This window comes from Zea mays, chromosome 5 (genome assembly GCF_902167145.1).
Source record: "Zea mays cultivar B73 chromosome 5, Zm-B73-REFERENCE-NAM-5.0, whole genome shotgun sequence".
In the NCBI taxonomy this organism is placed as follows: Eukaryota; Viridiplantae; Streptophyta; class Magnoliopsida; order Poales; family Poaceae; genus Zea; species Zea mays.
Genome location: NC_050100.1, coordinates 41,832,118 through 41,840,974, shown reverse-complemented (window position 1 = coordinate 41,840,974; position 8,857 = coordinate 41,832,118).

The following is an 8,857-nucleotide window of genomic DNA, read 5'->3' as shown; positions in this document are numbered from 1 at the left end:
TCGAAAAGGATAGACCTTGTGCAGCATGTCAAGCAGGGAAACAGGTGGGAAGCTCTCATCATGCCAAAAATGTGATGACAACATCAAGACCCCTGGAGTTACTTCATATGGACCTCTTCGGACTCGTCGCCTATCTAAGCATAGGAGGAAGTAAGTATGGTCTTGTTATAGTTGATGATTTTCCCGCTTCACTTGGGTATTCTTTTTGCAGGATAAATCTGAAACCCAAGGGACCCTCAAGCGCTTCCTAAGGAGAGCTCAAACCGAGTTTGAGCTCAAGGTGAAGAAGATAAGGAGCGACAATGGATCCGAATTCAAGAACCTTCAAGTGGAGGAGTATCTTGAGGAGGAAGGAATCAAGCACGAGTTCTCCGCTCCCTACACACCACAACAAAATGGTGTGGTAGAGAGGAAGAACAGGACGCTTATAGACATGGCGAGGACGATGCTTGGAGAGTTCAAGACCCCCGAGTGCTTCTGGTCGGAAGCCATGAACACGGCTTGCCACGCCATCAACCGGGTCTACCTTCATCGCCTCCTTAAGAAGACTTCATATGAGCTTCTAACCGGTAACAAACCCAATGTGTCTTACTTTCGTGTATTTGGGAGCAAATGTTACATTCTAGTGAAGAAAGGTAGGAATTCTAAGTTTGCTCCCAAAGCTGTAGAAGGGTTTTTGTTAGGTTATGACTCAAATACAAAGGCATATAGGGTCTTCAACAAATCATCGGGTTTGGTTGAAGTCTCTAGCGATGTTGTATTTGATGAGACTAATGGCTCTCCAAGAGAGCAAGTTGTTGATCTTGATGATGTAGATGAAGAAGACGTTCCAACGGCCGCAATGCGCACCATGGCGATTGGAGATGTGAGGCCACTGGAACAAAAGGAGCAAGATCAACCTTCTTCCTCAACAATGGTGCATCCCCCAACTCAAGGTGATGAACAGGTTCATCAAGAAGAGACGTGTGATCAAGAGGGAGCACAAAATGATCATGTAATGGAGGAAGAAGCACAACCGGCACCTCCAACTCAAGTCCGAGCGATGATTCAAAGGGATCATCCCGTCGACCAGATTTTGGGTGACATTAGCAAGGGAGTAACTACTCGGTCTCGATTAGTTAATTTTTGTGAGCATTACTCTTTTGTCTCTTCTATTGAGCCTTTCAGGGTAGAGGAGGCCTTGCTAGATCCGGACTCGGTGTTGGCCATGCAAGAGGAGCTCAATAACTTCAAGAGAAATGAAGTTTGGACACTGGTGCCTCGTCCCAAGCTAAATGTTGTGGGAACCAAGTGGGTGTTCCGCAACAAACAAGACGAGCACAGGGTGGTGACAAGGAACAAGGCTAGACTTGTGGCAAAAGGTTATGCCCAAGTCGCAGGTTTGGACTTTGAGGAGACATTTGCTCCTGTGGCTAGGCTAGAGTCAATTCACATATTGTTAGCCTATGCTGCTCATCATTCTTTCAGGTTGTTCCAAATGGATGTGAAGAGCGCTTTCCTCAACGGGCCAATCAAGGAGGAGGTGTACGTGGAGCAACCCCCTAGCTTCGAGGATGAACGGTACCCCGACCACGTTTGTAAGCTCTCTAAGGCGCTCTATGGACTTAAGCAAGCCCCAAGAGCATGGTATGAATGCCTTAGAGACTTTTTAATTGCTAATGCTTTCAAGGTTGGGAAAGCCGATCCAACTCTTTTTACTAAGACATGTGATGGTGATCTTTTTGTGTGCCAAATTTATGTCGATGACATAATATTTGGTTCTACTAACCAAAAGTCTTGTGAAGAGTTTAGCAGGGTAATGACTCAAAAGTTTGAGATGTCGATGATGTGCGAGTTAAGCTATTTCCTTGGGTTCCAAGTGAAGCAACTCAAGGATGGGACCTTCATCTCCCAAACGAAGTACACGCAAGACTTGATCAAGCGGTTTGGGATGAAGGACGCCAAGCCCGCAAGGACTCCAATAGGAACCGACGGACACACCGACCTCAACAAAGGAGGTAAGTCCGTTGATCAAAAGGCATACCGGTCTATGATAGAGTCTTTACTTTATTTATGTGCTAGTAGACCGGATATTATGCTTAGTGTATGCATGTGTGCTAGATTTCAATCTGATCCAAGGGAGTGTCACTTAGTGGCCGTGAAGCGAATTCTTAGATATTTAGTAGCTACGCCTTGCTTCGGGATCTGGTATCCAAAGGGGTCTACCTTTGACTTAATTGGATACTCAGACTCCGATTATGCTGGATGTAAGGTCGATAGGAAGAGTACATCAGGGACGTGCCAATTCTTAGGAAGGTCCCTGGTGTCATGGAGTTCTAAGAAACAAACTTCTGTTGCCCTATCCACCGCCGAGGCCGAGTACGTTGCCGCAGGACAATGTTGCGCGCAACTACTTTGGATGAGGCAAACCCTCCGGGACTTTGGCTACAATCTGAGCAAAGTCCCACTCCTATGTGATAATGAGAGTGCTATCCACATGGCAGATAATCCTGTTGAACACAGCTGCACAAAGCACATTGACATCCGGCATCACTTTTTGAGAGACCACCAGCAAAAGGGAGATATCGAAGTGTTTCATGTTAGCACCGAGAACCAGCTAGCCGATATCTTTACCAAGCCTCTAGATGAGAAGACCTTTTGCAGGCTGCGTAGTGAGCTCAATGTCTTAGATTCGCGGAACCTGGATTGATTCATAGCATACATGTGTTTATGCCTTTGATCATGTTCCTTATGCATTTCGTTGTTCATTTATGGTGCTCAAGTTGTACAAACACTCCTCGGACCTCACAAGTTCTTTTGCAAGTGATGCACACACATTTAGGGGGAGATGTGCTACAACTTGACCCTTTGAGACTAACCTTGTGCTTGAGTTTGCTTGATTTAGTCTCAAAGATGGATTGAAAGGAAAAGGTGGACTTGGACCATGCAAGACTTCCACTGCACTCCGATGAAAGAGTAACTTATTCCAAGTTCATCTCTATCCTCTTATTGCCTTTTTACTCTTAGTTGAAGATTTTGGTGAGGCAATGGGGTTAAAGGGCCAAAATTGATCCCGTTTTGGTGCTTGATGCCAAAGGGGGAGAAAATAAGGCCAAAGCAATAAATGGATCAGCTACCACTTGTGAATTTTGAAAATAGTAGAGTTAGAGTTTTTGTTTGTCAAAATACTCTTGTTTGCCTCTTATTGTCAAAAGTTGGTCCCTTGTGGGGAGAAGGCTTAATTATGGGAAATAGGGGGAGTTTTTGAAATCTTTGATCAATTTCTCTTGGAACAACTCTCTTTATGTTTCAACAAGTGTGTTTGACTTAGAGATAGGAAATTGAGGTTGATTTGCAAAAACAAACCAAGTGGTGGCAAAGAATGATCCATATATGCCAAATTTGATTCAAAACAAATTTGTGTTCTCATTTGAATTGAAATTGCACTTCTGTTAGTTGCTTTATGTTGTGTTGGCATAAATCACCAAAAAGGGGGAGATTGAAAGGGAAATGTGCCCTTGGGCCATTTCTAAGTATTTTGGTGATTTAGTGTCCAACACAAGTGCCTAAGTGTTAAATGGTGGACAAAGTACAAATCAAGTATAAAGGTATGTTTCTCAGACTTAGTACATTATTTTAGAGACTAATGTATTGTGTCTAAGTGCTGGAAACAGGAAAAATCAAGTTGAAATTAAAGATGGCTTTGTTCAGCCAAAGTCAGCTCTGTCTGGGTACACCGGACTGTCCGGTGGTGCACCGGACAGTGCCTGGTGCGCCAGGCTGGCTTAGGCAAACTTGCTACTCTCGGGAAGTGATTAACGGCGTACGGCTATAATTCACCGGACTGTCCGGTGTGCACCGGACTGTCCGGTGAGCCAACGGTCGGCCGGGCCAACGGTCGGCCGCACGATCCAAGGGAGACACGTGGCCGAGCCAACGGTCGGAAGGGGGCACCGGACTGTCCGGTGTGCACCGGACTGTCCGGTGTGCACCGGACAGTGTCCGGTGCGCCAACGGTTCCAAAGCGCCAACTGTCGGCTTCGCCAAAGAAGGAAAGAAATCCGCACCGGAAAGTGTCCGATGGTGCACCGGACTGTCCGGTGCGCCAGGCGACAGAAGGCAAGAATTGCCTTCCTGGAATGCACTCAACGGCTCCTAGCTGCCTTGGGGCTATAAAAGGGACCCCTAGGCGCATGGAGGAGTACACCAAGCATTCTCTAAGCATTCCTAAGCACCAAGACTTCGATTCCGCGCATTTGATTCTTTGCGATAGCAATTAGAGCTCCATTTGAGTTGTGAACTCGCTAAGTTGTGTTGTGAGCTCTTGTTGCGACTTGTGTGCGTGTTGGTACTCTGATTTCGTGTCTTGTGTGTGTTGCTCATCCCTCCCTTACTCCGTGCTTCTTTGTGAACATCAAAGTGTAAGGGCGAGAGGCTCCAAGTTGTGGAGATTCCTCGCAAGCGGGATATAGTAAAGTGAAAGCAAAACACCGTGGTATTCAAGTGGGTCTTTGGACCGCTTGAAAGGGGTTGATTGCAACCCTCGTCCGTTGGGACGCCACAACGTGGAGTAGGCAAGTGTTGGACTTGGCCGAACCACGGGATAAACCACTGTGCCATCTCTGTATTGATATCTTTGTGGTTATCGTGTTGTGCAAGTTCTCCTCTCTAGCCACTTGGCTTATTCGTGCTAACTCCTAATCAAGTTTTGCGGATTAAGTTTCAAGTTTTTACATGATCACCTATTCACCCCCCCTCTAGGTGCTCTCACCAAGGCATATAGTAGACATTTCCAAGTGCTCATACACCCAAATGCTTAATAGAATCACTCGGTGATTAGCGTAGGTGCTTTGCGAAGTGCTTAGGTTAGTTAGACCGCTTTAACACTTGCTCTAGGTGAATCTTAGTTAGTTGAGCGAGTTTAGAAAAACCACAGAACTCCTCGTCTCTTGCGTGAGCCGTTGTAATTGTACTGAGTGGGGGCGAGAGTCTTGAGAGACTGTGACAACCGCGTTTGTGTCATGGCCGCCACCATGTACTGGAGGGAACGAGGCCCACGACGTTTTCGGCCAGAAGCTCGATAGTGGAGACGGCGGGGAGCATCCGAGAGGAGCCAGAAGCGGAGCACCACTTGCGCGTGTAGAAGGCCCGCGACTCTCTACGGAGTTACTCGACCGTAGTGCTTGGCCCTTGTGTGAGCTCCCCTTTGCGTAGGGGCACCAACAAGGATTAGTCGGGACCTTGCGTGGTTTCGGATATGTCACACTCGGTCTTGGAAGGCAAACCGAATGCGAACCATGTACGTGCCAGGATCAAAAACTCATGTACACAACGATTACATAATTGGACATCATCACACACTGCTCAAAATAAATAGCGTAAAAGGTACTTTATTACATCAAGGTGTCCAAGACATCCACAGAGTCATTAACATAACATAGTCATTAATGTTATCAAAGTGCGGAAATACGAAGCGTAGAGATAAGGCCTTCACATGCAGCTGACTCGGGGTTTGCCACTAACACGACTAGAACTCATCGTAGTCCTGGAACTCCTCAAAGTCTTCCATGTTGCCTGCATCATAGTCTACGGAGTTACTCGATCGTGGTGCTTGGCCCTCGCGTGGGCTTTCCTTTGCGTAGGGGCACCAACAAGGATTAGTCAGGACCTTGAGTGGTTCCGGATACCTCGGTAAAAATACCGGCGTCATCCACAAGAGTTTGCATCTCTACCTTGCTCTTTAGCTTCCGCAATTATATTAAACATTTAAGTTTAAATCTTGTCTTTATACTTAGATTGTTTAGGATTGAAACTTAGACTTTACGGTAGAGATAGCAACACTTAGACAAAACCTAGTTTGCACATTTTAGTTTGATTATTTGCATAGGTTTTGCTCTAGGGATTTATTTGTGGCCTAGTTTAGAGAAAGTTTTAGAAGTTCTAATTCACCCCCCTCTTAGACGTCACCTGTTTCCTTCACCTTCTTTGGAATTCCTAGAGCCCAAGGTTGAAAACTTGGTCGTGACGGTAGAAGCCACTGCTTCCCAAGTCGAAGTTGCGGCTACAGATCCATCTAAAGGTCTGGGAGAGGACAACTTTTCCCTTAGCATGTATAATAATTTAAATGTATAGGCTTAAGGACACAATTATAAATTCGTTGAAGCTGTATCCCGTACCTATAAATAGAGGAACAATGTCATGTAGTGTTCGGACTTTTGGACATGGCAAGATTCACTTCTCTTTATACGAAGATGTAATCTTCTCCTCTCTCAATGTAATTTTATGGAGCTAAAGGTACTTGTACAAATTCTTGTTTAATAGTAGGAAAGAGAAACACATCAACATCAACATCGACATCAACATAGTCTTTTAGTCCCAAGCAAGTTAGGGTAGGCTAGAGTTGAAACCCAACAAGATATCACAAAAAGAGAAAGAGATAGAAAGGAGAGGGGAAAAGCTTTTGAGAGCACTAAAAGGAAAAAGGCCTAATCACAGTCCGGGCACGAGAATAGCTTCTTTCCAAGCACTTCTATCCAAACACAACTCCTTCAACACATAATGATATAAATTCTCTCACATTTGGACTATGTGTTTCCTCATCTTATCTTACATTCTCATTACTTTCATAGTAATGTTTTATCCACTTTTTTAAGCTCCATCTTTCATCCTTTCATTTTTACCTTCTTCTCGATAACGGATAACCAAAAGGATGAAGATGGAGCTAGATCTAATTGTGTTGTCTTGATTTTTTATACCTTCAGGGGATTAAAAATCAAGGATCTAACATATAGGAAGAGCACATTAGGGACATGTTAGTCTTTAGGGAGGTCCCTGGTGTCTTGGAGCTCAAAGAAACAAAACTCCGTTGCTTTATCCACCGTCGAGGCCGAGTACATTGTCGTTGGCTAGTGTTGCGCGCAATTACTTTGGATGAGGCAAACCCTCTAGGACTTTGGCTATAATCTGAGCAAAGTTTTACTCTCATGTGACAATGAGAGCACAATCTATTTGGCAGACAATCCCGTTAAAACACAGCCGCACTAAGCACATAGACATCCGACATCACTTTCTGAGAGACCACCAGCAAATGGGAAATATCGATAGATGCTATGTTAGCACCTATCACCAGCTAGCCGATATCTTCACCAAGCCTTTAGATGAGAGGAGGTTTTATGTGTTGCATAATGAGCTTAATGTCTTAGATCCACATAACTTGGATTGATCTATAACATACATTCTTTATGTACCTTTAATCATGTTCCTTATGCTTTTAATTTGCTTTATTGCTTATTTTGGTGCTCAAGTTATAAAATATCTTCCCCGAATCTTACAAGTCCTTGTGCAATGATACATATGTCGAGGGGCATGATATGCTACAACTTGACCCTCTGAGACTAATGTTTTGTTTGAGTTGAGTTTATATAGTCTCACCGACTAGATAACCAAACTGATTGGTTGGCGGGACCAGTCGGTGATGGGATCGAGCCGATCGGTACGAGTTCGCGCCGCCAAGTCATTCATATAGACATGTGTGATGTGTTGAAATCAATATTGCCCTAGCTAGGAACATATGTGGTGTTTATGAAACTATATGATATGACACTTTAAATATGTAAAAACATCTCCAACAATGTGACTCAAAATAATATCTCAAAAATTAAAATAACTCACCATTTAAAATGTTTAGGACACTAAAAATAAATTATGCTCCAACAATTAAACCCTAAATCATATATTTTATGAAGTAAATTACATTATTAGTAAAGAATACGATAAGAATGATATAGAAAGCAAAGATATGTCAGGATGTACTATATTTAGGTCACTTTATGATATGCTCTATAATTATTTGATAAAAATTTGAAAACATGATACTGTTAGACCTGTTTTTTATATATTCAGTCTTATATTTTAAAATACGACACTGATTTAAAATAATATTGAAAATGCTCTAATTAATCCAACAAAACCGGCAATTTTTGACTTCCCACCTCACCGGTGTGAAAAATTACACGGATGCACCGTCGTCTGCACTCTGCACCGTCAGCTTTACCCTTGCCTTCCTGCAGAGAGATTTGCCATTATGGAAGGCCGCAGGTGCGGCTTCGACGATTTGGAAGCGTAGGCGAGGGATTATCTGTTATGGAAAAGCAGGGAATAGGCCACACTCCAAAACAGACAAGACCACTTCATTACCAGTAGTGAACGACGATTAGTGCTGTTGATACAGCCGCCGTCCGAGCGCCGTGAGTTCTTCGCTGCTTTCCCATCCCGGCGCCGTTGATACAGTCGCCGCTGCCTCACAAGACCTCTGTCTTCTCTCCTCCTCGCTTCAGAAACGCACCAGAGAGCTCAGAGCTCTGTTTATTCTCCTCGCTGCCAGAGATCTCCAAACACCCCGCCGTCGTTCCCCACGGAAGTTGTCCCCCGCCGTCGTTCCCCCACGGAAGACCTTGACGAAAGACGTGCTGGGCAGCGCGGCCGACTGGTAGCCGCTGACGAAGCTGGACACCTTGAGGAAGCAGAGGCCAGAGCCGTCAGAGAGCGCGGTGGACGCAACGCAGGAGCCGCCGGAGAGGCAGTTGATGTCCACGATCTTCCGCGACGAGTCCCCTTCCACCAGCTCTGTCACTGCACGCAATAATATACAACAAAGCGGGCCGGCTCAGCTACTGGTTCTCAAGTTGCATCGCGGAAAGAAATTGTTCTGAAAATCTAAGCTTCTTGTTGCTGCTTTGCAATCAAGAATCATATGAATGGCTTGCTGTAAATGAGCACGTAGTGCGTAGTGGAGCAGAACATCTTAATGCAGGAAAAAACATGGAGTTATTGAGCCGCATCCCGCATGTTCAATTGCTACAGCCTACGGAACGCAGAA